Source organism: Antechinus flavipes, chromosome 2, assembly GCF_016432865.1.
Source record: "Antechinus flavipes isolate AdamAnt ecotype Samford, QLD, Australia chromosome 2, AdamAnt_v2, whole genome shotgun sequence".
NCBI classification, from domain to species: Eukaryota; Metazoa; Chordata; class Mammalia; order Dasyuromorphia; family Dasyuridae; genus Antechinus; species Antechinus flavipes.
The window spans coordinates 293,192,846-293,220,410 of NC_067399.1; the positions used below are offsets into that span (position 1 = coordinate 293,192,846).

Consider the following 27,565-nt stretch of genomic DNA (forward strand, 5'->3'; position numbering starts at 1 on the left):
ATTTTTGTAGTCAAAGATTCCTTTAGGATCCTTAGGGTTTGAGGTCTGTTCTCTTTCTCCATAAAAGCTATCTATGTCCAGAGTTTGTTTTGCTTTTTTGCTCATTTTTTTTTTTTAAGATTGAGGTCTGTTCTTAGGGCAAAAGGGTGACAACCACTTTAGGGGGCCCTGGGGCTCTGCTGACTGATTTCTGGTGCTGTTAGGCATGGCCAGATCCTGTTTTTGAGGGGTTCAGAAGCTCACTATTTGTCCTTTGTATTTGCTTTGAATGTTTTAAATGAAGATAATTTGCTGATCCACTGGCTTGTACCTAAAACAGAAAGGCCTAAAAGCCCTCTAGTAGATTCCTTGATGATAGATATTGCAATGCCCTGGCTCTCTGCTCTGGCTTCCTGCTCTGTGTCTGGGCTCAATCATTTCCCCTCTACCCTATTGAAACAGACCTTTTCTGAAGTTCTTTCAAAGTGTCTTCTGGTGGAAATTTGTTGCACTCCAAATATTTGTGAGTTTTGTCACTCCAAAACCTGTTCAGAGGTTTGATCGGGTGTTGACTGGAGGAACACTAAGAGGACCTCAGATAAAGATGGGTCTACTCTCTACCATCTTGGTTCTGCCTCTCCATTTAAAAAAATCTCAAAAGATTATCCAGATCTCTTAAAAACCAGATGGTAAAATGGAAATAGAAAGAATTCACCAATCATCTCCTGAAAGAAACCCTACAATGAAAATTCCCAGGAACATCAGAACCAAAATCCAAAACTTTCAGTAGTAAGGTATGATTGCTACTCTCAAGCCAGACATCCTGGAGATTGCAGTCAAGTGGGCTTTAGGAAACAATGCTCACAATAAGATTAGTGGAAGTGATGGAATTCCAGCTGAGGTATTTAAAACCCTAAAAGATGATACCATTAAAGTGCTACATTCTATATGCTGACAAATTTGGGGAACTCAATAGTTAGCCACTGGATTGGATAAAATTAATTTACATCCCCATTCCTTTTTATGTCAAGGAATGTTCAAATTATCAAACAATTGCACTCATTTCACATTATTTATTTCATCATTACATTTAATATTCTGAATGTTAGGCTTCAGAAACATGAGAACCAAGAATTACCAGAAAAGCAAGCTGGTTTTCTAAGAGGGAGAGAAATGAGAGAATAAATTGCCAACATTCACTGGATTACAGAAAAAAACAAGGGAGTTTCAGAAAAACATTTATTTTTGTTTCTTTGATTACACTAAAGCTTATTTTAACCATGTGGATCACAACAAAATGTGACAAATCCTTAAATAGATGGGAGTATCAGATTATCTTATCTCCTGAAGAACCTGTATGTGGGCCAAAATGAAACAGTTAAAACCTAACATGGAACAATTGATTGGTTTGAGATTGAAAAAGGAGTATGTATTGGTTGTATATAATCCCTTTATTTATATAACTTATATGCAGAGGACATGATGCGAAATGCTAGGATGGATGAATAGGAAACTGGAATAAAGGTTTCTGGGAGAAATATCAACAATCTTAGATATACAGATGATAGCACTCTTAGAACAGAAAACATTATTAAGAAATTTTTTGATGAGGATGAAAGAGGAGAGCAGAAAAGCTTGATTGAAGCTTAATATAAAAACAAACAAATAAACAACCCAAACTTTTGGCAACTGGTCCCATTACTTCCTGACAAATACAGGGAGAAAAAAGGGAAGCAATGTTTGTTAGATTTTATATTCTTGGGCTTGAAAAATATTGCAGAAACATCATCTTGCTGACAAAGTTCCAAATAGTAAAAGCTATGGTTTTTTCACTAGCAAAGTATGGTGGTGGAAACTGGACTATATAATTCTGCAGAATTGATGCTTTTGAATTATGGTTCTGGAGATTTTTTAGAGACCCTTGGACAAGAAGAAGATCAAATCAGTCAGTGCTTAAAGAAATTAATTCAATATTCATCAAAAGGTCAAATTAAGCTAAAGCTTAAATACTTTGACCATATAATGAGATGACAGGACTCATTGGATATTGGAAAAGATTGAAGGCAAATGGAAAAGGTGATGGTAAAGGTTAATAAGATGGATAGAGTGTCATGGAAACAACAAACATGAACTTGGACATTTTGAGAGAAAGTAGAAGATAAAAGGGTCTGGTATATTATGGGATCCATGGGATCACAAAGAGTTGTACAAGACTGCATGATTGAACAATAATAATAATATAGGATATAAAGAGATTGGTAGAAGGTAGAAGCAGCTAGGTTATGAAGTTTTGAATAATTAGTATGTAATTCTGGAGGTAATAGAAAACCCCTGGTATTTGTTGAGTAAAGGGGCTTTGAGGCTAATGTGATTGGGCCTATGTTTTAAGAAAAATCACTGTTTATGATGGAATAGAGGATGAATTGGAGTGGGGAGAGACTTGAAGTAAGTGCATTCACCAGTAGCCTCCTACAGTAGTCCAGGTGTGAAGCAGTGAAGCCCTATACTAAAATGGTGAAGTGAAAAATTTGGAATACACTATTCCAGAAGGCAAAGGATATAGGCTTACAACCAAAAATAACTTACCCAGAAAAACTGAATGTAATATTATAGGGAAAATGTATTTTTAATGAAATAGAGGACTTCCAAGTATCTCTGATGAAAGGTCAAAGTTACAGAGAAATGTTGAAGTTCAAAAACAGAACTGAAGCCAAACATAAAAAGGTAAGCATAAATAAACAATGATAAAGAGCTAAAGAAGGATAAATTGTTTACCTTCAATATGGGGAGATGATAGTAACATCTCCAAACCTTAACATCATTATTGTTCATAGAGGGAATCTAGTCAGAATAAGTCTGGGAGTGATTCTGTTATGTTTTGATGATCTTAAGGAAAAAATGGAAATAGAGGAAGAGGAATATATTGGGGGAGGAAGAGGTTAAAAAATGTTAGGGAAATATTTCTCAAGTAATCAGTGTACATAGTACACAACTATGAGGAGAGAGGTGGAGGGAAGCAGCCAATATTTGAACCTCATTCATATGAACTGGTCAAAAGAAGTAAGAATACACATACACACACACACACACACACACACACACACACACACTCACAAAATTGGGTAAAAAAATACATTTTACTTAACAGGGAAAATAGGAGGGAAAGAGAAAAGGGGAGAAGGAAAGTCAGATGGAGGAGAAATCAAGAAGTAGTTCTAAGCAAAACAAATTCTAAAGATGTGCAAAAATATAGCTTTTAGAAGAGGCAAAGAGTAGGAATCTGAGAGGGTACCCACAAATTGGGAACAAATTAATAAGTTATGGTATATAAAAGTGATGGAAAACTATTGCCCTGAAGGCTTATCAGTATAATGATCAACTAAGATTTCAGAAGATTATCGAAGAAACATGTTGCCCATATCCTGATGGAGAGGGGGAAGGATTCAGAATGTAGAATAAGATTAATTTTTTTTGGATTTGGGCAATGTGGGAATTTGTTTTAATTGACTATATGTTTTTAATTGGTTTTGGGTTTTTTGTGTTCTCAATTGAAGGACAGGATTGGGGTGGGAGGATGAGAAAGCAGATCTTGGCTGATTAAAACAAATAAAATGTTGGGCTGTTTTTTTTAATTAACTTACCATTGGGAATGGTCCCAGAACATTAAAAAAAAATCTTACTTTTTAAAAAAGAAAATGTTTACTTTTTTCATTTGCTACCCAGAAATAATTCAAAATTTTAAGTGTTTCAGATCAAACTCTATGCAAAGATTAACAGCTCTAATGTAACAAAGATTTTTATACAGTTCAATTTAGGGTAGGAGAAAGGTACTTTATAAATGGATTTCTAATCTCTGAGTATACCTGGCAACTTCCTAAAATCTATCAAATGAAATGTAGTTTTGTGTAGTATTAAGTCTGACATTTTATGTAGCATAATTTTTAAGGAGTATATAGAGCAGCATAACTTAAAAGGGAACTGCCTGCATTCTACTTCATCTCATGTCCCTTTGCTAGGTAGTCAAATTGGAATTGCAAATGTTTGTTGTGATAGTCATTAGATACAGATATCTCCTTTAGCTTGAGAAATTGAGGGAAATTGTAAATTCTCTTTGAATTTGTCAGTGGGGTAGTATAGTGAACAGAATGAGAAGCCTAGAGTTAGGAATACCTGAGTTCAAATTCAGCCTCAGATATTTACTAGCTATGTGACTTTGGGACAAATAATTTTCCTCATTTGTAAAATGACCTGAAGAAGGAAGTGACAAATTATTCCAGTATCTTTGCCAAGAAAATCCCAGAAGTAATCATGAAGAGTCGGCACAACTGAAAATGACTAAACAACAAAAAGGATCATTTTTAGTGACAAGGAAAAGTAAGTTATGGCAACATTTTTCCTTGGGTAAAGATGCCCCCCTCCCCAAATGTCTAATTGCTGTTGCTGATGATGATATCAGCAAGGAAGAATTTGAACATAAAGGACTCAAAATTCATTGAGTGAAAAACGCCAGGTTTTGTTCCAATCTGGATTTGTACCTAACAAGTATTTTCTATACTAGGTACTGTGTAAAGATCTGGGGAGACCAAGAGGAAAAGTCAAAAAGTGCCTATCCATATGAAGTTTATTTATCAACTAATCAATAAACATCTATTAAGCACCTGTTATGTTCCAGGAACTGCGCTAAATTCTGGGAATACAAAAAGTGGCAAAAGGCAGGCCCTGCCCTCAAGAAGCATGCAGTCAAACGAGTGAGGCAACAAACAAACAAATATACACAAAGCAAGAATATATAGAGAGTAAATAGGAAATGATTAATTGAGGGAAGATTCTGGAATTAAAAGGGGTTGGGGAAGGCTTCCTATAGGAGGTGGTATTTTAGTTTAGGTTTAAGAGAAATAAGTAAGGTCAATATAGTTGGAGTGGAGGAGGGAGAATATTCCAGGAATGGGGGACAGCCATATTCTAATATGGGATTTTATACACATACACACACACACACACACACACACACACACACACAAACACACATACACACACGTATCAAATACATATAAAATGAATACAGGGTTTTTGTTTTTAGAGGGAGGGCACAGCTAAGTCATTATGGAAGCTAAGTGTGGAGGGAAACCAAGGATTCTAAGAAAATTGTAGACCCATTCTTGGGATGTGAGACAGCAGTGCAAAAGTTACCTCTATCATCTCCACTTTCTCACTTATTTTCAATCCCTTCTTGTCAGTTGACTGTTTCACTACTGCCTATAAATGTACACATATTGATAGATGATCCTTAAGGTGTCTTCTAGTTCTTACGTCCTATATAAATTTGTTTTTTTGCAGGTAAAAACCAAAACAAAACAAAACTTGTCTCTCCCATTCTCAAAAATCCCTCACTTGATCCTTGCTATCATGTTCTGCCTATAGTAGTCTCTAAAAAAAGTTTATTAAAATAATGTAAATCCAGAGTGTATCATCTTCTGGCAAAGAGGGCTTTTTGTCCTGTTAATAAAACGTTGTTTGTTTGTTTTTTTATCAGACTTTGTCAAAGAAATAGAAAGCATCTCCATAAAATCTATGGCTGGCAAAAAGTTGAGAATGGTAGATAAAATATTACAAGACAAAACAATATTCCAAAATAAATTACTTCAAATAATGACAATATAAAATTATATAGCACTTTATAATTACAAAACACTTTTGCATGCATCATCTTGGCAGACAGCATAGTAGATTGAAAAGAGCATTTGTTCTTAATGCAGGTTAAGTGAGTGTTTTAGTTGACCTCTAGCTTGACATAAACCAGTGATGTAATTCAACTGCTGATATTAGCTAATGAGATTTTAAATTCTATCATAGAAGTAGACTTTCTATATGAAGTATGCTGGAAGATAAAATTTAATATATTATATTCGGTTCTGGGTACCATACTTAAATAGTTATTGATAATTTAGAAAGCACGCAAAGGAGAATAGACTAGGAGAGGGAGATCATCTAGAACTCTCAAAAAAATTGAGAATGGACAGTTTGTGACCTATGTATCAGATCATGAAATCTTTTAAAACCAGAGGAAGGACTATAGGGTATATCCATTATATAAGGTTTTTAGAAAAGCAAGAATGAGAATTACACAGGATAAGAAACTTGTATGGATTGCAATTTGCACTGAAGGAGGTAGTAGCCACACCTATGAAATTAGAAATCCACCAAGGTACAAATCTGTAAAGTGTTGGTTGAAGTAGTTCTTAAGTAAATGAAATCACATATCCTTGAGGTAATAGTAGAAAGCTTAGGGGGATATTGTGAGAAAACATGAATAGGTATATCATTCCCATTCTGTCATGAATTCAAGTTCCCCTACCTGAATTTTTTGTGATAGTTCTCCAAAGATTCAGTAGGACATTGCCAAGTCTGCAAAGTATTTCACTGGAATTTCTAAAATACAATGCTGATTTTTGCAATCAAGGTATAATTAAAGAAAGAATTGTTTGATTTCTGAATTTACTTTTATGATAGTTTAGCACTAATGGAAGAAATCAATTATTTGTAAAGAAATAATTAAACTGCATTTTACTTTAATATTTTAAGGATCTGTGATTTCTTAAGTGTAAATATTCTACTAATATAGATCAAATATCCTCCCAATTCACTGAAGTTTGCATCCTAGCCATCCTTCCAATGCCTCATTCCTTCCCTGCCTCCCAGGTCCAATCAGTTGCCAAGTCCTGTCATTTCTACCTTTGTTACTTATCTCTCTCATAGATAGCCCCTTCTTTCTTCTGACATCACCACCATCCTGTTGCAAGTCCACATTGCCTCACACCTGGACTATTGCAATAGACTGATAGTTGGTGTCCATGTCTGGAGTCTAGGTCATCTTCCCCATTCTATTGTCAAAGGGATCTTCAGAAACAAAGATCTGACTATTTAATACCTTCCCTCTTTAATCAATTTCAATAGCTCTTTATTGCCTCCAGGATCAAATATAAAACTCCCTATTTGCATTGTAAATCCTTCTATAACCGGGTACTATTTTACCTTTCCAGTCTTCTTACACCTTACCTTCAACCCACCACCCATTCCCCCTATTGTAGTTTGGTCCACTCCCATATTGTGCAACCAAGCCATACCAGCCTCCTTGCTCTTCCTTGAACAGGACCTTCATCTTCTGATAAGGCATTTTCACTGGCTTTTTTTTCCTGTGCTAGTCAGTCAACTGGATATGCAAAGGGAGAGAAAGAGAAAAAAAAAAAGTTCTTGGTCTCAAGGAGGTCACAAAATATTCTGCCACTTGGAATTTTTTTCCTCCTCTTCCCTACATCCTAGATTCCTTGGCTTCCTTCAATTCTAAGCCAAAGTCCCCCCTTCTATATGAACTCTTAACTAATTCTCTTGAATCTTATCACCTTCCTTTTGAGATTACCTTCAATTTGCTGTGTATATGTCCTGTTTGTATATAGTTGTTTATAGTTGTATATAATAATTTCCATCTTTTTTTTTTACTCCTTACACTGTGTGAGCTCTTGAGAGCCTACCCACACATGGATATATATATATATATTTACTTATTTGGCTTTTCTTTGCATTCCCAGTGCCTAGCACAGAGTAAATATTTAACAAATATTTCTTGACTTACTAGTGATAATAATGGTTTACATTTCTATAGCTCGTTGAGGTTTACCAACTCAATACCTTATAACAATTATGTAAAGTAGGTAGTACAAGGATATTGTCATAACAAGTGCATTTGATTAAGGGCGACATTTCTCAAAATATCTGGGCTCAGCACACAATAGTTTATTTGGAAAAATTACAAAACTATTTTTCATGAAAGGGCAATTCACTCAAATCCAACAATGAGTAGAACTTGGGTTATTTTCACAGGTATTTAGAATAGAGCTTCAGTTCTGATGAATAGCATAAGCAACAGTCAGATGGGTTAAAATGTCTTACTCATAGCTAAGAACAAACTGAGAAGTTATGAACAACCATTCAGAGATAGAGTTGCATTAGGTCTCCCTTGTTCTGTTTCCCATAGGGCAGTATGCAAGGTGATAGGCGGGATGAGCAGTGGGATTTGCACTTTGGTGCTCAAGGTTAATGGGGGGCTGGGTTTGTATAAGATTTTCAGACAAAGAAACTATCATAGCAGACTGAGAAAGGAGCAGTTATAATTATAAAATTATATGTATATACATATACATATATATTATTTCAACAAGTTTGCAGGAATGTTTTATCATTCAATTCTGAATAGAACCTACCTTCTATTTAGCCTTAAGCATAACAGTGTTATTTAATAGGAGCCAGTGGGACTACAGTCTGGCTAATAAATCACATTGCTCTCATTTTCAGATGGGGAACTTGAAGCTTAAAAAAATAAGAGCACATGCTCAAGATCACATAGCTAAGTAAAATCTGGACTTAAACTAGGTATCTAACTTTAAATCCAGTGCTCTGCAACTAGAGGGAAATGAAAATAAAGAGGAATATGAAAAGTACATCTTATTAATATGGGGTCTGTATTTGTCCTCTCATTTCAGTTATATCCACATGGAATATGTTTTTAGCTGTTTTCACAAACTTCTCAATCACCTCTCTCCAAAGGAGCCTTTGATTTCTGCCAGGAGGGGGAGAAGGAGTTCCATGAGTCTGCCTGCTCTGCTTTCCCCAAAGAGGGAATATCAGCTTAGAATTGTTTCTTTCTGATGATTCAGGCCAGTTCCAATGATCTTGTGATGGTGAGCACCATCTACACCCAGAGAAAGTACTGCAGGAACTGAGTGTGGTTCAGAACATAGCATTTTCAGTCTTTTTGTTGTTGTTTGCTTGCATTTTATTTTCTTTCTCATTATTTTCCCTTTTTGAGCTGTTTTTTTGTTTGTTTGTTTGTTTGTTTGTTTTTTTGTGCAGCAAGATAATTGTATAAATATGTATGCATATATTGGATTACTTGCCATCTAGGGGAGGGGGTGAGGGGAAGGAGGAGAAAAATTGGAACACAAGATTTTGCAAGAGTCAATGTTGAAAAATTATCCATATATGTGTTTTGAAAATAAAAAGCTTTAATTTTAAAAAAAGAATTGTTTCTCTCTGTCCTCCTAGATACTGTTAAGCTAGGGGAAATATTCTGATTTCTTCACTTTGACAGAGAAGTAGATATATCCAAAAGCTTGACTCCCTTCTTGCCAAATGCCAGTTACAAAAAGACACAGAGAATAGCAGATGAACACTTTTATTCAAGCTGATAGCAATTAGAAATACAGATGAGAACATGCCAGACAATACACAAAGTATCTGAGATCGTTCACTAGGAGCAAGATATCACTGCTGCTCAGTGGAGAGAGAGAGAGAGAGAGAGAGAGAGAGAGAGAGAGAGAGACAGAGAGAGACAGAGAGAGACAGAGAGAAAGAGAGAGAAGGAAACAAAGACAGAGAGTCACAAATCTCAGCCAAAAAGAAATGATCTGAGGACCATAGTGGGGTAAGCAGTAGATAGGAACATGATTAGGGCACCAACTACTCTGTACATACTTTTCCCAATATCATTGAACCAAAGAGGTCTCTCACTTCAGGGACCTCAGGAACTGAATATTTCTTCTCTTTAAGTTGGAAGCCAGAACAAGCTCTGTCTTCTCTAAGCTCTTGTCAGGTTTGCCTGTCACACCCTGGAGAAAGATTATTTATTCTCCACTAATAAGGGAGTCTTATGTTTGGATTTGAGCCCTGTGTGTACCCTGTACAAAGAGCTGCACATTTTTATATGAACACCTTATCAATAGCAGATTGCTCAATGCTTTCTTCTAAACTGAAGGAATGTTGTCCAGTCATTTTCTGTCTTTCTTGGATATGAACTTACCATCTGTGAATTCAGAATTTACTTAGTTCTCTATCACCAAGAGTAGAGGCGAGCAAAGGACTTGCAACTGAGCAGAAAGGCTGTGCTAAGGACACAAATATTGATACTCCTCTCTCGCTTGGGAATGGTGGTGGAAGGGAAGAAGATGTTTATCCGGAAGGAGAAGTCTGGTGGTCACTTCCCTTTTTGAAACTTGGATCATCTCATCTGTCCTGATCTACTGAAGAAACCAATCACTTTCCTGGTCATATGATTAGCAAATTTCCCATGTTCATCTCCTTTAATCCTTGTAACTAAGTCAATATTTGCCAGTGAAAAATTATTTTCTTACTATCATTCGTTCTGAGTTTTGGGCTGTCAGAAAGAAATGAAACTTTATCTCCACTTCTATCCATTCCTTCTTCATACACACAGAAGCACCAATTAATTTAGTTTTCTTAACCATGAAACTTCTATTGTCATAGCAAGCCCCTTGAAGAACGTTGAGAAAAGTAACTATAACGGTACAAATTTCTCTTAAAGACATGAAAGTGGTAAGAAATTTATATATTAGAGAAAGAGAGAAAAGGGTGCTTTTGAAGAGGAGGAATTCTGATCTCTTCCAGTTAGTTGCTAACAAAGAGAACTCAAAAGCTTTGATAATGAGTGATGTGGTTCTTGCCTATCTTAGGGACCCAAATGTATCAAGGAAAGAAGATCTAAGAAGATAGGGTTTGAAAAATCAAGCCAAGTCAACAAGTATTTATGAAAGCATATTGTATGCCAGAGACTGGGAATACAAATACAAACTAACTAAAAGGAAGAAAGTCAAAATAAAAGGAAGGTGAAAGGTTGGACCTGGGTGGGGAGAGTAAGAAGGTACCAGTGCTGGGTTATGGTGGAGAAAGAACTCTAGTAAGTCAGGAGCCCCTGTAGAGAAATCAAGGGGTAAACATGACTAGACTAGCCGCTTCTTTAAAATGGAGGTTCCCAGGAGATCATTGCACACAGCACCAGACTGTACAATGATCAATTCTGATGGTCGTGGCTCTATTCAACAATGAGGGAATTCAGGCCAGTTCCAATGATCTTGTGATAGAAAGAGCCATCTGCCTGCAGAGAGAGGATTGTGGGAACTGGATGTGGATCACAACATAGTATTTTCATTCTTTTTTTGTGGTTTGCTTGCATTTTGTTTTTCTTTCTCATTTTTCCCTTTTTAATCTGATTTATCTTATGCAGCATGATAATTGTGGAAATATGAATAAAAGAATTGTACATGGTTAACATATATTGGATTACTTGCTGTCTAGGGGAGGGAATGGGGGTAATGGAGGAAAAAAAAATTAGAACACAAGACTTTGTAAGGATGAATGTTGAAAATTTTTCCATGTGTATATTTTGAAAACAAAAAACTTTCATTAAAATAAATAAATAAATAAATCTTTGAAAAAAATTAAAATAAAATGGAGGTTCCTAGAGAAAATGACCAGAGGAAGGGGCCACTGAGGGAGAGAGGTTTTCCAGAGTGAGAAGGGGGAAGAGTATAAGAGAAGAGGCTCTTTCAATTAATAAATAAATATTTATTAAGCACTTCCCATATTCCAGATGACCTGCTAAATGCTGGGAATGCAGAAAAAGGAATAAGACAATGCCTGATTTCAAGGAGATTACAATCTAAAGAAGGAGACCTGATATAAACAAACATGTACAAACAAGCTACATAAAGGATAAATAGGAAATAATTAAGATAGGGAAGACATTGGAATTAAGAGAGGTTGGGGATGGTTCCCTGAAGAAGGCAGGATTTTAATTGGGACTTAAAGGAAGTCAAGGAGGTCAATATTTAGGTCAGAGAAGAGAGAGAATTCCAGGTATGGGGGATAGTCAGAGAGAACGCCTGGTGCCCAGAGATGGAGGGTGTTGTGGAAAACCAGTGTCACTGAATGAAAGAGATCAAGTAGGAAGTAAACTAGGTGGTTTGCCCAAAGTCACACAGGTAGTAAGAAGAGTCAGGATTCAAATCCATATTCTTTGACCCCCCAATCTAGCACCCTTTACATTTTACCACAGTGCCTGGGACATATATTTCTGTGCCCAGAGGAGATGTCATAAGATTATTGATTCCTATTGAAAGAGATGGAGAAATAACCCTTGAGTAACTGACCTGGATTAATTTTGATACTAAATGCAGATTCTGGCAAACTCTTCAAATTATATACAAAAATCAATTTATTTGAACTGGGGTTTAATCACAGATTTCATGACATTCCCTCTTCGCAGATTTCTTGGCAGCAAAGAAATAATTATTTTCAATCTTATACCTGCAATCTTATACATTGTTTTCATGCTGCTAACATAGTCTCTCTAAACTGAGCTCAATTCAGTGAGACCCAGTCTTTAAAATTGGGCAGGGAGATATTGGTGTTGAATATAAATTCAACAAGCAATATCTTTCCACTTACTAAGTAGCAGAATAAAGGTGTATTTGACATAATGATTAAAAAGATCATTGGCGATACGTGGCCGCGTTTCTTTGGTCATTCTCTTCCTATTGGAAGATCCTAAGAGTTATTAAGACAAAAGCCATTTGGCACTTGATATTGGGCTTTATTCTAATTGGATCACTCTCAAAACTTGGACTAAAATTTTACTCTGCCACTCTTATGGGATATCATACCTAAATTAGGTGTCTGTGTTTTGTCAGATCACTAATTTGTTAGGATAAAGAATAAAGCAAGGATAATGGAATGTTGTGTTCTCTACATCTTCAGTCAAGTAGAGAGTCCAGTATAAATATGGAAGAAGGAATAATAGGGAAAAATATTTAGCATTCAATTGAACGACTTGACTATAATCTCTAAACAAGTTTGTCCAGTCATTTTTAGTCATCTGACTCTTTATGACTTCATTTGAGCTTTTCTTGGCAAAGATATTGGAATGGTTTGATGTTTCCACCTTCAGCTCACTTTACAGATGAGGAAACTGAGGCAACAGGTTAAATGACTTGCCCAAGGTCACACAGCTAGGATGTGAAAAGTGTCTGGGGCTAGATTTGAACTCAAGTCCTCCTGACTTCAGGAGTGGTGCTCTATCCACTGCACCAACTAGCTGCCCCCAGATGAGTCTTTCTAAATCCAGACCCGGTCTTCTATCATTGTGCTGCCTAGTTGCCTCTTTAAACAAGTTACTGATAATAAAAAAATGGATATTGGACACTGGAAATTATATCAACAGTGATTAGAATAATTTCATTTAAAAGCTTCATTTAGGTAAATCAATATTTACAACAAAGAACCCAAAAGATGGACAGGATGGATGGAGGACAAGCTATATCACTGCAGTGGACATTCATCCTGCTGGTCATTCCTTACAGAGCAATAATATTCCATAACATTCATATACCACAATTTACCCAGCCATTCTCCAATTGATGGGCATCCATTCATTTTCCAGTTTCTAGCCACTACAAACAGGGCTGCCACAAACATTTTGGCACATACAGGTCCCCTTCCCTTTTTTAGTATCTCTTTGGGGTATAAGCCCAATAGAAACACTGCTGGATCAAAGGGTATGCACAGTTTGGTAACTTTTTGGGCATAATTCCAGATCGTTCTCCAGAATGGCTGGATTCGTTCACAACTCCACCAACAATGCATCAGTGTCCCCGTTTTCCCGCATCCCCTCCAACATTCATCATTATTTTTTCCTGTCATCTTAGCCAATCTGACAGGTGTGTAGTGATATCTCAGAGTTGTCTTAATTTGCATTTCTCTGATCAATAGTGATTTGGAACACTCTTTCATGTGAGTGGTAATAGTTTCAATTTCTTCATCTGAAAATTGTCTGTTCATATCCTTTGACCATTTATCAATTGGAGAATGGCTTGATTTTTTATAAATTTGAGTCAGTTCTCTATATATTTTGGAAATGAGGCCTTTATCAGAACCTTTAATTGTAAAGATGTTTTCCCAGTTTGTTACTTCCCTACTAATCTTGTTTGCATTCGTTCTGTTTGTACAAAGGCTTTTTAATTTGATATAATCAAAATTTTCTATTTTGTGATCGGTAATGGTCTCTAGTTCATCTTTGGTCACAAATTTCTTTCTCCTCCACAAGTCTGAGAGATAAACTATCCTATGTTCCTCTAATTTATTTATAATCTCGTTCTTTATGCCTAGGTCATGGACCCATTTTGATCTTATCTTGGTATGTGGTGTTAAGTGTGGGTCCTTGCCTAATTTCTGCCATACTAATTTCCAGTTATCCCAGCAGTTTTTATCAAATAATGAAATCTTATCCCAAAATTTAGAATCTTTGGGTTTGTCAAACACTAGATTGCTATAGTTGACTATTCTGTCTTGTGAACCTAACCTTTTCCACTGATCAACTAATCTATTTCTAAGCCAATACCAAATGGTTTTGGTGACTGCTGCTTTATAATATAATTTTAGATCAGGTACAGCTAGACCACCTTCATTTGATTTTTTTTTCATTAATTCCCTTGAGATTCTCGACTTTTTATTGTTCCATATGAATTTTGTTGTTATTTTTTCTAAATCATTAAAATATTTTCTTGGAAGTCTGATTGGTATAGCACTAAATAAATAGATTAGTTTAGGGAGTATTGTCATCTTTATTATATTTGCTCGGCCTATCCAAGAGCAATTAATATTTTTCCAATTATTTAAGTCTGACTTTATTTGTGTGAAAACTTTTTTGTAATTTTGCTCATATAATTCCTGACTTTCCTTTGGTAGGTAGATTCCCAAATATTTTATGCTATCAACAGTTATTTTGAATGGAATTTCTCTTTGTATCTCTTGCTCTTGGATTTTGTTGGTGGTGTATAAGAATGCTGAGGATTTATGGGGATTTATTTTGTATCCTGCTACTTTGCTAAAATTATGAATTATTTCTAATAGCTTTTTAGTAGAATCTCTGGGGTTTTCTAGGTATACCATCATATCATCTGCAAAGAGTGATAGTTTGGTTTCCTCTTTGCCTACTCTAATTCCTTTAATCTCTTTCTCGACTCTTATTGCAGAGGCCAGTGTTTCTAATACAATATTGAATAATAATGGTGATAGTGGGCAACCTTGCTTCACTCCAGATCTTACTGGGAAAGGTTCCAGTTTTTCCCCATTGCATATGATGCTTACTGATGGTTTAAAATATATGCTCCTAACTATTTTAAGGAAAAGTCCTTTTATTCCTATGCTCTCAAGTGTTTTTATTAGGAATGGCTGTTGGATTTTATCAAATGCTTTTTCTGCATCTATTGAGATAATCATATGGTTCTTGTTTGGTTGGTTGTTGATATAGTCAATTATGTTAATAGTTTTCCTAATATTGAACCAGCCCTGCATTCCTGGTATAAATCCTACTTGGTCATAGTGTATTATCCTGGGGATGATTTTCTGTAATCTTTTTGCTAATATTTTATTTAAGATTTTAGCATCAATATTCATTAGGGAGATTGGTCTATAATTTTCTTTCTCTGTTTTCAGCCTACCTGGTTTAGGTATCAGTACCATATCTGTGTCATAAAAGGAGTTTGGTAGGACTCCTTCAATCCCTACTTCTTCAAATAGTTTATTTAGCATTGGAGTTAATTGATCTTTAAATGTTTGATAGAATTCAGATGTAAATCCATCTGGTCCTGGGGTTTTTTTCTTAGGGAGTTGATTGATAGTTTGTTAAGAATGTTCTTGAAGAATGTTGCAGAGTTAAGTTTTGATTAGGTATGGGTATCCTGAAGCCAGCTTAAACTGGCGCTTGGGAATCATTGTTTACTTGTAAATGTGAGCATAAGCATCTTAAAGATTGAAAAAAGGTATAAATCAGGGCTTAATTCACTGTCAGGTTGATTGAATAGATTTAATAAAGTAGATTAAATAAAGATGGGCAAATGTAAATAAAACATTAATTATTTTTTTAGTCAATTAGAGTTAAATGATTTGTGTAATACAGAACTAATATCTGAGGCTGGATTAGAACTCAGATCCCTTCAGGGCTGGTATTCTAATGAAAAATAATTTTTAAAATATATCTGCATATATTTTCTCCCTACCAAAGAGCTGATTGCTTATCCAGTTACCAGTACCTCACTAATAATATGACTTATGAGATTTCTTCTAACTTTAAGATTCTATGGTTTCTTAGCATAAAATACTATCACACAAAATGAAAGATGTGACCTTTGGCAAATCACCTAATCCCTTTATTTCAGTTTTCTTTTATATAAACTCTATAAAATGAAGGAATTGCATTAGGCAACCTTTAAAATTCCTTCGTAGGCTGATATTTATTATGACAATAATTTATTAAAATGTCTACTTTATTGAAGATATGGGGAAAGCAAAAAACATATCATTTTGATCTCAAGGCAAGAGGTTTAACTTGTATCTAGGAGAAGACATGCATGCAAATATCTATCACTTAAATAAAATATGATAAGGGAATATTAAAGTCAAGAATAAAGTAAAATAATAATTTACATTTCTATAGTGCTCTAAAGTCAGTGTTTATTTTAAAAATAAATTATTGATTTTTAGCATTCTTATTTTTAAAATTTTGATGCTTTATATTTTACAAAAACTTTCCTTATGACAAATCTATGTAGTTTATTATTATCTTTACTTTATAGATGAGGAAATTGTATTTCAGAGACCAGCCCCTAATAGGATTACATAGTCATAGAATAAGCAAAACTAGGACATCTAACTATTAAACCATAAGTTTCTCTCAAAACAAGCATATTTGTCATTGTTCTTTGAAGTTTATAAAACACTTTCTTCAAAGTGATCTGCTTTTCTCACCATTTAGCAGTGAGTGCTCTCTAAATTGTGATTTTTGTGCTGAGCAAGTCATCATATAAAAAAATGGACAAAACATATTTATAATATCAAGATTAATTGAAAGATTTTTTTTTAGCTAACTGAAACCTCAAGGAGAGGAGAAAAGGGGAATTACAGGAGGTATTGACCAGGTCGGTTTATAAGAGGCAGCAATACAAAAACTGTCTTTCACTTTTCCTCCAACATTTGAGGAAAGTCTTATATCTTATGCTTATTAGTGATGTTTCATAAGTTTTACTCATTTCCAAAGTGCCTAAGAGTGCTTGTGGGGAGATATAGTATTATGTGTTATCTCTGCTTCCAGCCTGCTGCTTTGGGATTTTTTAAACATAATTGATCACTGGAATAAAGGAGCAGTTAGAAGGAAAAGAGATAATAGAATATGTCATATTCTATGACTAAATTGGCAGACATTATTAACCGAATTGTAGTGGGGTCTACTCTCATAGCATTGGCTGTAATCTACCAAACATTTTCCCTGAGACCTGAAGCTCAATGCTTTACATAGATGGCCATTATATATCTCTATCTCTATCTGTATATGGATATATAAATATAGATAAATAAATCATTGGGGCTTAGGATAAGGTACTTCATAAAAATGCAAGGTAAGGAAATGGTAAAAAAAGAACAAAGATACCATTGAATTTTGTTCATAGCCTGAATTTTTGACCTCACTTTCAACTCTCCTCAGTCAAAAACATATTCTTTATAGAGCTTCAAGTATAGAATACATGTGTGTATATTTATACAGATAGAAAGTAGAAATAGTGGTTTGGCAATTGTCAATGCTGTAAAGTTACCCATACATATAACCTGTAAATAAAAGTCTATTAAAATAAAAAAAAAGAAAACAGAAATAGTATTATAATATTCTGTCTTATATAGTAGTATTCATTTTATAATGGTATTATATTGTCCTATACTATAATATAAAAAGCATACTATGTTATATTATATATTATTAAATATTAATATTATTATTCTATAAATACATATGCTATAATATATACATATGTATACTACTTGCTCAGGACTTTAGTTCAGTACTTCATATTGGACCTTTTTGAATCTATTAGATAGATGAGTAGATAAATACAATTTTACTAGTAGTGACCTAGAGGCTAAGTGGTTTGGTAATTATCATCGTAAATGATGAAGTTGGGAGGCATTATATAGAACAAAAAGAAGGGATAATGATGGAAAGTTTCATGGAAAAGGCAGCATTTGAATTAAACCCTAAACTATGTCTAGAATTTTAATGTCAATATTTTAATGTGCTTATAGAAATGCAAGACAAATTGTAAGGCTTTGATGATCATTTTTTTTTCAGATCCCAAATATTTGTAAAAACAGGTTTTGAAACCTGACAAGTGAATATATTCCCTAACTTCCAGCAGAGGGTAAGAATTTTATTCTTTGTCTTTCTGTTACCATAGTCTTATTGCAATTAGATGATATATTAAATGAATTTATCCTATTATTCTCAGCAAAGAAGAAAAATTGCTCCCTACTGATGTACCTTTGTTGAACTGATATATCATCCTTTATACCTTACCTGGTAGAAAATTCTTTCTTATAGAAATTGCTATCCCTGATGGTATTTTCATATTAAAACTACATTTAGTTCTTAACAAATTGGGTTTATTGCTAGTTTTAAATAGCAACAAATTTAAAGGATTCATTCCTGACATCTAATCTTTTAAAAGGTAATTAGTTGGATTTATTAAAAACTCACCATCCTACAGATTTTTGAAAACTCATGCAGAGCTCCAGGAAACATTAATTCCTTTTTAAACTTTTTTCCCCTCATAATAACCTTAGCAAATGAGATACTATTTAGAAATGAGTAGTCCTATAAATAAGACTTGAAGTGATAAATCTTTAATGCCATGGATAACCTCGATCACTATTTTCAGTCCACGGAAGGAGATATAAGCAAAAGGAGCAGAAATGTAAATTTTAGGAGAATGAAAGATATACATGTAAGTAGAGAATGTACAAATTAAAAGTCAGGAGTGGTTTTATATTAGCAAAGAACTTGGGGAAGAGATGACACCATTTGGGAAGATTTTTTAAAAAACAACAACAACCAAAAGAAAAAAAAAACCACCCACCTAAAAAGGAACTAAATGATTCCTGTTCAATCAAATAACCCTAAGACATATTCACATATAAAGCTTATGGAATTACACCCATTCAAGCAGGAACAATCTGTTTTGTGATCAGAAAATATAGAAATGGAAATGTTATAATGAAAGGATGTATCATGTCTTGCCCATAAGGAGTACTTGAAGGATCTTGAATGTCAATATCATAATATTAGCAGATGTTTATTTATAAAGTTATGAAAGGATTTTTTTCATTTGCTATCTAATGTGATCATCACAATTCTTTTTAGGTCATGGAAACTGAGATATAGAAAGGGTTAGTAGTGACTTGTCTAAGCTCAAACTGCTGTCAAGTAGTTTAAAAGCCACCTGGAGTATAATTCTTGTGATTTCATGCCCAGGTTTCTATTACTGTAATACCTCAGACATTAACCCTGAAATTACCCTGCCAGTTTTACAGATGCACATTTTTGATCTTTCAGCACTTTCTGATAACTGAGTCAGCTTTGTGGCAGAAATTAAAGATGTAAAAGACATTGCTCTGACAGTTGAAGACTCTCCTGGCTCATCCAGTAATGGGATTATATCTAGTATAGAGATGAATGAATAATAGCTATAATTTATATAAACACTTTAAAGTCTGCAAAATGCTTCACAAATATTGTCTTATTTGATCTTCACTATTATTATCTCCATTTTACAAAAGTTAAGTGACTTTCTTAGGGTCTTCCACCTTACAAGCATCTGAGGTGGGATTTGAACCTTCCTAACATTCGGCCCTAGTGCTTAATCCACCACGCCACGGAATATTTAGAGACATTCACTTACTGATGTAGTTTGAGTGAGTTTTATGGTTAGTGTTACAGTGACTGACACACACACCAGAGATCTCTGCTATCATCTCCTTGAGATTAAAAGCCTGCTTCTGGGCAAGCTGTGATGATGTGTAATGAAGTTCTTCAGAGAGACTGTTATAGCCCAGATAGACATTTTATAACTTGTTCTAGTTTGCTGACCATGTATCAAAGAGAAGTACTTTTGACTGATTTAATAGTTATAATGAGGCACTTTCAAGGGCTCTTAATTACCCTGTAAAGGGAGAGGCAGTTCTCATTTTCAGTAATTTTGGAGAGGGACAGAATTTTGCAATGTCACTAGAAGTATGGTGTTAATTAATTGCATCAATTGATGCAATATTTTTAATATTTTAAAATAATTTTAATATAATTTTTATTTGTGGAAAAATGTATTTTAATAGAAAATAATAAACATATTGTAATTTTGCTTTAAAATTAACATTTTCATTCCAATTTTCTAGTATGTGCAACTGTACTGCATCAATTTGATGTCCTTTGGTCCTTTGGGCTATTTTAAAATTTCTGTCCTATGTGTGTCTATTTTATAACCAAGTGAATATTCTCTTGTAGCCAAAGGGAGGACTCATCCCTACTAGAAAAAAAAAATGAAAAAGCTTACGGGGCACCTCTCTGGGTTACCAGAGATAATGAGGTGTTCTTTTATTCACCAATTTGCATGTCATCCCTTGTGCAGAAGCCATACTAATCTTCTCTGTTTGTATAAGTGCTGCTGAAGCAAACACAAGATGTGTTTTTTTTTTTAAACAGAATGACTTCAGTGTGAAAAAGAAAGAATTTTTTAAAATCTGAAAAGGCAGACAGAAATTCTGACCTTTCAGGAGTTTGAAGAGTGAAAAATTATCATGTAAAGAAAAGAATGGACAACTAGACCGTTAGGGCTAAGAAATAAATTGGAGAAGCTTCCTAAAAGCAGTAGATGCTTTGAGGAGGAAGCAGCTGTTTATTCTCAAAGAAGATTCCCATCTGTCAACAGGTGAGAAATCATCCATTAAGTTTCAGAGGAAGAATAGAAGAGTAGAGGTAGTGGATGATTTATTGCAGAAGGATACTGAGGTAGCTATTTGTTGACCTGATAACAATTATGGAGAAGGGCTATTGTCTTCCTGGAGAATGTAGCTATTAAAATTGATTATTTGAATTAGAAAAGAAACTGAGAATAAAGTTACCAAACTTTGCAGTTTTAATATACTTTGCACACCTAGTATTTGCATATTAAATCAAGGCACCTGAATTTCCAGAGGGCAGAGACAAGAAGTGATTTATAAAGATATTTTTTTATTTTTTTAAGTTTTTTTAATCAAATCTTTTTATTTTCAAAACATATGCATAGATAATTTTCAACATTCACCCTTGCAAAAACTTGTGTTCCAAATTTTTTCCCTCCCTTCTTCTTCTCTCAGACAGCAAGCAATTCAATATAAGTTAAACATGTGCAATTCTTCTATACATAGTTCCATCATTATCATGCTGTATAAGAAAAAGCAGATCAAAAAGGGAAAAAAAATGAGAAAGAAAACAAAATGCAAGCAAACAGCAACACAAAAGTGATCCCCCACAGTCTTATCTCTGGGTGTAGATGGCTCTCTCTATCACAAGATCATTGGAACTGGCCTGAATCATCAAAGAAATTTTTTTTTATAACAAAAAAAAAACTGGAATTAAAAAAAAATAACAGAAACTTGTTTTGAACATAATTCAATTGAACAAGGCAGGTCACCTGACTGTTTAGCTTCTCCCAGATTGTTTTAATCCTATGCCAGACATGCTTTCCCCAGGTGGTACCTCTTGTTACCAGGAAGTGTACTAGGAAAAGAGGAACTTGAGGTCTGTGGTTAGCAGTCACTCCCCCATCTTCCTTTTAGAGACTCCATTATTCTATTTGGAGTCCAGCTAGAAAAAAAAAAAAGAAAAGGGGGCTTAACCTCTAGTTAACCTTCCTCCAGCTTCCAGAAAGAGGAACTTGACCTCTGGTCAACCCTACTTTCTGCTAGAAAGGGGGACTCAGTTTTTTGAAAAACCTTATAATCTTATTATTATTTTACTCTTTTAAATTATCTGCTATTAAATGATAAAATCTTCTAAATCTATTTATTCTAAATTTATAGATAACCTAGACTTAAGAGGTAATCTATTTTAGTCTAGTTTGACTTAAGGCTAGCTCTTCCTAAAGAAGGGTGACTAATCCTATAATCAAACTAAAAAATAATTAAAGTAATCAACAAAAGAGCTGATTTATTTTTTCGTATCTAAGTCAGGAGAGAGAGAATTCCAAACTCTTATCAGGAAAGTTGGCTACTAACTATTTGTAGTAATTCACTTGAGTACTAATGAAAAAATAGCATTGTCAAAGATGATAAAATCTCAAACAGCAACTGAATAGTGCCCTGGGATAGGTAATTTTTAAATGTATGCTGGCTACTGATGCAAAAAAGAAAAGCAGATATGGGAAGGGAACAATTACTTAATGATGGTTTCTGAGAATGAGATTTGAATTCCTAGACCTACAGCTGGCTCTGGTCAGAAAGATACATCTAACTAACCAGGGTGGAATATAAGAATGTATTTGCCCTCAGGATGTTATAAACTTGAGGGGAAAAAAAGGTAAAAAACCATCAAAATAATCATAGAAGACTTGTTTGTGGTAACAAAATATTGGAAACAAAATTGATGCTCATTGATAAGAAGATAATTAAAATAAATATTACAGGGACAAGTCCATAGAATATTGTTGTGGGGTCCATGCACTATGGCTGGTTATTGTGGATCCCCAGGACTAGCTAGTGTGTCAGAGATAATTGGTGACTGTGCTAGCATGAATTGTCCCAGTAGAGCTATGGAAAATCTCCATTTTCCTCTCTTGTGACACATCCAAGCTAGTCTTTCTCTTCTCATCTTCCCAGCACATCCATGATAGCCAGAGGTGAATATTTGACAATGATACTAGACTTGTGTTTCCTTAGGTGAGCCTGAGGCAGGACTTCAAGTCTAGAGGACCATATATTTAGATTAGAAAAGGTGATGGGTTATTGCTTCATGCTTAAAGTATTTGTTAACGCTTACTTTTGAGAGGAGGGAGATGGCAAGGTTTCTCTGAATAACAGAGCAGCTTCAAGCACCAGTTGCTCTGGCCACATCACCCACACCTACTCCTAGGAGATTAGAGAGGTAATAGCTGGAGTGAGAAGGTATAAAGTAGTGATGGGGATTTTGAGATGAAGTTTTTGTTTTATTAGGAGACTAATAAATCTCCCATTTTTTATTATTTTTTAGTTGGAGTTTTATTAGGAGATTGGAGACTGGAGTGCTGACATAAATACAAAATGAAACAAAAGCCAGGGATGCAGGAACTGGGCAACCTTATTGCCTTTCCTGAACTTACTTAAGAACGGGTGAGACAGGCACTCATTCTAGTCATGCATTCATTTATAGGTGTGTTTTTATTCTGTTACAGACTGAATCAGATAGATATAATCTTATTTCTCAGCACCCTCCTTGTGGTTGACCTTATGATTTGCATTTCTTTATATTCCTTGTTTCTGGTATGAGGGAAGCTATAGAATAGCTCTGAGAAACACACAGGGAAAGTGGCTTTTTTCTAACTTGGGGAATCAATATGAACCATTTGTATGTTCCATGATTAAATTTCCAAAGGCAGAATTTCTATGAATTTGGAATCTTTTAAATCTCCTTTATCACTCCATAAATTAAGGAAGATTTAATCTTAGCCTGGGGATTATTCTACTGGCTCCCGTGAGTTGCCTGCTTGGGTAGGTGTGATGCTTATAACATGCATGTCACAGGCAAGGTTATAGTAAAAAAGTACCTGCCTTAGTCAAGGTTTTTCTATTCATTGCATGTCCATTGATAGGAGTGCAAATTTTAGCAGCAGGTTTTTAAAGAGTTGAAGTCCAGCAAACAGAAACAGAGAAGAGTTTGGTATCCAGGAAACCATCAGTATCCAGCATAGACTATGTGATAACGTCTATCAGAAAGCAACAGAAAAACAAGATGCTGTCACTAGTACCCTGGTCTAGATGGCCCCTGGGCACACCTGCCCTCCCAGAAAAAATTATGTGGATCCCTCCATGCATGTGCCTTTGCCACGTGGGCTCTTGACATGATCCTTGACCACATGTGTTCACTAGGTGTGTCCCACTTCAGTTTTCCCTGGTCAGGTTTCATCACCCCATTGGTGATATGGTCATTTGTGGGAGAGCATCATCTTTGTGTACTCAGGAAGGAATTTGGTTGGGTGCTTCTGTATTTCAATGTAATTGGTTTCCTTTGTTATCTTAGGCATTTTATTTTATGCATATAAAAGCGTTATTCTGAGAACTCTATGACATAAAAAAGATTACCTCTGCTATTGACAGTGACTATCTGAGCAGGAGAAGGAGTCCTTTTCTGGCCCTTCAGTTCTAGGAATGTATCTTTGTTCTAGGAACTATCTTTGCCTGTATTTTGAAAATAAAAAACTATGATAAAAAATATTACTGTGGGCTACATATTTATTTTGTTTTAAAATATAATAGTACACATATTTTATTGTTTTTAAAAAAGGAAATTATATGTCTTCTCATGTACATGTTTTGCATAAATATGGACTGAATGTGAATGTCCTGATCGTTCAAGATCCTGAAAGACAACATTCCACCTCCATTTTTGACTATCTGTATCTTGACTTTTTGTTGTTCTCTGAGAAGTAGGGAAATTATTGAGGTATTACTAACATACATGAAAAATGAGACTTTGGGGAAGCTTAGGTGGTGTAGTGGAGCCCTGAAGTCAGGAGGACCTGAATCCAAATCTGGCTAGCTGTGGGGCCCTGGACAAGTCACTTAACCCCAATTACCTCAGCAAAAAAAAAAAAAAAAGAAAAGAAAAGAAAAGAAAAGAAAAGAAAGATAGAAAAATGAGACTTTTTTTTTCTATTTAAAAAGATTGTGGAATACTTCCTATCATGCTGGTCCCATCTTAGGAGCTGATCTATTGATATGTAGTTACTGACAGTATGAGAATTGATGAGCTTGGACAAAAGTATGTGGAAAAGTACCTGAGCAAATAAGAGCCGTGTTCTTAACATTCACACTTTATTTGTCAGATTTTTTATTAAATTCCACTAGTATATTTAAGTTTATGTGTTATTGCATCTTTTCTTAGAGATTATTTGCTAAAATGGTAGGAAAGATTGAATACCTCTTTAGCCCCAGAAAATTAGCCTTTGAAACCCAAAAACAACAGGGTATGCATACGATCAGAAGCAGATAATCTAATTGAATAGTGAGAATAAAATCAATAAATGGATAAACTGGGAGAATATTAAACAACAACAAAAAATAAACAAAGGAAAGTCTCTACATTATTAGAAGGATTTAATTTTGGAGGATTTGAACAAGAATCACACAGAAGTAGAAATTATGTGTGTCTGTGTGTGTTAGGAGGGGAGTGGAGATAATCTGCATTAGTGGACAGAATAGTTATATTATTAAAATAATTTAGATTATGTGTCAAAATATAATTTTGTAATTTTGTACCTAAATGCTAAAGAATGTAATTTAGTATTTGTTCCCATGCAGATAACTACTACTGATAATTTTAATGATTGATGTATCTCTGGAGGCCCTATCACATCTTTGTGGGTGTCCTGACTGTTCATGTTCATATCACCATCTTCATGTTCATTAGTACAAGAATCGTATCATTATGACATCATTCTCCCCCCCCCCCCAAATTCAGTAATAGATGCCTTTGTTACTGATGGGATTTTTGGATCACCTTTTATGGAGCATGAGAAACTGCTTTCTCCTCAGAAGGCCCTGATTCATCTTTTCTGGTGTTAATACCAATGGGTAGCATTCTAAAATGCATTTTATCTATCAGCTCCAACTTTCCTTCTAAAAGAGTGGAGCTGAATTTCAACTTCACCTCCATCTCACCTGTCTTTATCTTGATTTTTTTTTCTCAAATAGGGATTGGAGATATAATCAGCCATATCTAATTGCAGCAATCAACCTGGGGCAATAAAATGACCTTCAGATTTCTGTAGTCCTTTTTTTTGAAGTTTATGGAGTGCACATTAGATAGAAATTCATTAAATAATTACATTAGTTTACAACTCCCGGTTAGGAAAATTGAGACAAAAGTTGTCCTTCACCCTAATTAATTTTTTTATATATCTCCTTTTGCTTCTTGTTTATTTTTTTTTATTTTTTTTAGAGCTTTACATTTCACAAAATATTTTTATAATAGTATTTTATTTTTCAAAATACAAAGATAGTTTTCAACATTCACTCTTGTAAAACCTTGAGTTCTTATTTTTCTCCCTCCCCTCCCACCTTTCCCCTCCTCTAGAGAGCAAGTAATCAATATAGGTTAAACATGTAATTCTTCTAAACATATTCCCACATTTATCATGCTGTACAAGAAAAATCTGATTTTAAAAAATGAAAGAAAAAAACAAGCAAGCAAACAACAACAGAGCTGAGAATACTATGTTGTGATTCCTGGCTCTGTCCATCACAAGTCTGTTGGAATTGTCTGAATCACCTCATTGTTGAAAAGAAACAAGTCCATCCCGGTTGATCCTCACAATGTTCTTTTGGTTCTACTCACTTCATTTAACATCATGTCATGCAATTCTCTTCAGGCCTTTTTGAAATCATCCTGCTGATCATTTCATATAGAACAATAATAATTCCATTACTTTCATATACCATAGCTTATTCAGTCGTTCCTCAACTGATGGACATCCACTCAATTTTCAGTTCCTTGCCACTACAAAAAGAGCTGCTGCAAAAATTTTTGCACAAGTGGGTACTTTCACCTTCTGCTTCTTGTTTATTGACTGACTGATTTCTCTATATTTGTGGCAATTTCATAAAACAAGAAGCTAAGTAAAAAAAATGAAAAGAATATAGTGCCATTTCTATTATTAGACAGGAAATTTTTTGGGGGGGAAAGTAGCCTTTTTTCTTTTTTCTCTCTTTCTTTCTTTCTTTTTTCTTTTCTTTTTTCTTTTTTCTTTTTTCTTTTTTCTTTTTTTGCAATTTCCCTGATACTTTGAAGAGGTTAGTACAACTTGAAACTTTACTCTAAGTATTCTATTCCAAGATCTTTGAATTTCTTCTTTTAAATAAAAACTTGGCTTTCTTTTTCAGTTTCTCTTTTTCAACTGTTGCCCTGTTCTACTATTCTTTCAGCATATCTAGTTAAGTCATGCCTTGGAGTTTTTTCTCCTTTCTATCAGTTTTGCTCTCTTGAAAACTCTTTCTTTTTAAAACTCCCAATCATGACTCAAGTCTTCCTTGTGGCTCAAAGAGGATGCTTGTTATGTTCACTTCTTTTTTCTGTTTTTTTTTCCTCTCTGGTGGTTCTCTCCTTTTGTTCTGATTTTTCTCTCCCAACATAATTCATAAATAATATTTTAAAAGTTAATGTACATGTATAAACATAAAAAAATTAATAAAAAGAAAAAGAACAATAAAAAAGAGAGAAAATAAATAAATTTTCTTTCTGGTTGCAAGAGAATACTTGTCTCCTTGAACTGCAAATTCCAAAATGACAATTAGTTTTCAAACTTATGTTACAATGTAAAATATCTCTTACGATTTTGGAACTCATTTCTCAGTACACATCTCACATTCTTGATACAGATTTTTCTTTCTTTTAACTTCTTGATCCTCACCTTCCTGTTTTGGATCCCCCCCCCTTTTTTTTTTCTTTTAACCTTTTTCTTCTTTTGAAGTCATTTTGTACATGTCGCTGAGGGAACCCTTTATCTTTCCTAAAATTCTGGAAACAGAGAGATATTCCATTATCCTTTTATCTTCTCTTCTAAGACAGAACCCAACTCACACTTAGTACACTTATATTTATTGATTGCCTATGGCAAAGATAAACAACATC

General features: G+C 34.5%; 1 non-coding gene across 1 annotated transcript; it reads right to left on the reverse strand.

Moving 5' to 3' along the window:
* Positions 1-20,287: 20,287 nt before the first annotated feature.
* LOC127552632 (U6 spliceosomal RNA) lies at positions 20,288-20,393 on the reverse strand. Its single transcript, XR_007951490.1, has one exon. It is a non-coding gene; the product is annotated as a U6 spliceosomal RNA (small nuclear RNA).
* Positions 20,394-27,565: the final 7,172 nt, after the last annotated feature.